The following is a 2,361-nucleotide window of genomic DNA, read 5'->3' as shown; positions in this document are numbered from 1 at the left end:
TCTTATACTCACATAAAGGAATCTCTATACTGTGACATAGAGGATTCCACTACTCCCTTTTGTTCTCTTCTTTTTCATATGAGTAGGAACAAGGATAAAAATATTCTTGTTGAAGCTGATCCTGAACCTGAAAGGACTCTGAAGAGGAAGCTAAGAGAAGCTAAAGCACAACACTCCAGAGAGGACCTTATAGAAAATTTCGAAAAAGAAGCAGACATGGAAGCCGAACCCATCAACAATGCTAGAGATGCAAGGAAGATGCTTGGTGACTACACTGCACCAACTTCCAACTTCTATGGAAGAAGCATCTCAATTTCCGCCATTGGAGCAAACAACTTTGAGCTTAAGCCTCAATTAGTTTCTCTAATGTAGCAGAATTGCAAGTTTCATGGACTTCCGTCAAAAGATCCTCATCAGTTCTTAGCTGAATTCTTGCAGATCTGTGATACTGTTAAGACCAATGGGGTTGATTCCAAGGTCTACAGACTTCTGCTTTTCCCCTTTGCTGTAAGAGACAGAGATAGGATATGGTTGGACTCACAACCTAGAGAAAGCCTGAACTCTTGGGACAAGTTGGTCAATGCTTTCTTGACCAAATTCTTTCCACCTCAAAAGATGAGCAAGCTTAGAGTGGAAGTCCAAACCTTCAAACAAAAGGAAGGTGAATCCCTCTATGAAGCTTGGGAAAGATACAAGCAATTAACCAAAAGGTGCCCTTCTGACATGCTTCCAGAATGGAGCCTCATATGTATATTCTATGATGGTCTGTCTGAATTATCCAAGATGTCATTGGACCATTCTGCTGGTGGATCTCTTCATCTGAAAACGCCTGCAGAAGCCCAGGAACTCATTGAGATGGTTGCAAATAACCAGTTCATGTACACTTCTAAAAGAAATCTTGTGAATAATGGGATGACTCAGAAGAAAGGAGTTCTTGAGATTGATACCCTGAATTCCATATTGGCTCAGAACAAAATATTAACTCAGCAAGTCAATATGATTTCTCAGAATCTGACTGGATTGCAAGCTGCATCCTGTAGTACTAAAGAAGCCCCCTCTGAAGGAGAAGCTTATGACCCTGAGAATCCTACAATGGAAGAGGTGAATTACATGGGAGAACCCTATGGAAACACCTATAATCCTTTATGGAGAAATCACCCAAATTTCTCATGAAAGGATCAACAGAAGCCTCAACAAGGCTTCAAAAATAATAATAGTGGGAGAAATAGATTTGGCAATAGCAAGCCTTTTCCATCATCTTCTCAGCAACAGACAGAAAATTTTGAGCAGAGCTCCTCTGGCTTAGCAAATAGTCTCTGGTCTATCTAAGGCCACTCTCAGTTTTATGACTAAAACAAGGTCCTCCATTAGAAATTTGGAGGCACAAGTGGGTCAGCTGAGCAAACGAGTTACTGAAACTCCTCCTAGTACTCTCCCAAGCAATACAGAAGGGAATTCAAAAAGAGAGTGCAAGGCCATAACTATAACGAAAATAGCCGAACATATAAAGGAGAAAAAGGTGGTGATTTCTAGTGAGGAAGACCTCAATGGAAGTCCACTGACCACTGAGAAGTTCCCTAATGGGGAACTAAAGGAATCTAAGGCTCATACAGAGACCATAGATATTCCACTAAACTTACTATTGCCATTCATGAGCTCTGATGAGTACTCTTCATCTGAAGAAGATGAGGATATTGTTGAAGAGCAAGTTGCTCGGTATCTAGGAGCAATCATGAAGTTGAATGCCAAGTTATTTGGTAATGAGACTTGGGAGGATGAACCTCCATTGCTCATCAATGAACTAAATACCTGGGTTCAGCAGACATGACCTCAAAAGAAACCGAATCCCGGAAGGTTCTTAATCCCTTGTACCATAGGCACCATGACCTTTGAGAAGGCTCTGTGTGAGCTGGGGTCAGGTATAAACCTCATGCCACTCTCTGTAATAGAGAAACTAGGAATCTTTGAGGTACAAGCTGCAAGAATCTCACTAGAGATGGCAGACAAATCAATGAAAAAGGCTTATGGACTTGTAGAGGATGTCTTAGTGAAGGTGGAAGGCCTCTACATCCCTGCTGACTTCATAATCCTAGACACTAGGAAAGATGAGGATGAATCCATCATCCTTGGAAGACCCTTCCTAGCCACAGCAAGGGCTATAATTGATGTGGACAGAGGAGAGTTAGTGATAATGAGATTTTTGTGTTGGTCTAGAATTTCTCTCATAGAAATAAGAACTTCGTTGTAAGCATAGATCCAAACCAACAAACAATTCTCGCATAAAAAATATTGGTTGTCACAAGTACAAACCCCAATAAGAATTAACCGGAGTATTTGGACTCTGGGTTGTCTCACAAGGAA

General features: G+C 41.1%; 1 non-coding gene across 1 annotated transcript; it reads right to left on the bottom strand.

Moving 5' to 3' along the window:
- Positions 1-621: 621 nt before the first annotated feature.
- On the bottom strand, positions 622-729 carry LOC148569974 (small nucleolar RNA R71). The gene has a single exon (XR_015907798.1). It is a non-coding gene; the product is annotated as a small nucleolar RNA R71 (small nucleolar RNA).
- Between the last annotated feature and the right edge of the window lie 1,632 nt (positions 730-2,361).

Source organism: Arachis ipaensis, chromosome B3, assembly GCF_059453495.1.
Source record: "Arachis ipaensis isolate K30076 ecotype BB chromosome B3, ASM5945349v1, whole genome shotgun sequence".
NCBI classification, from domain to species: domain Eukaryota; kingdom Viridiplantae; phylum Streptophyta; class Magnoliopsida; order Fabales; family Fabaceae; genus Arachis; species Arachis ipaensis.
This window is presented reverse-complemented; position numbering and strand designations above follow the sequence as displayed.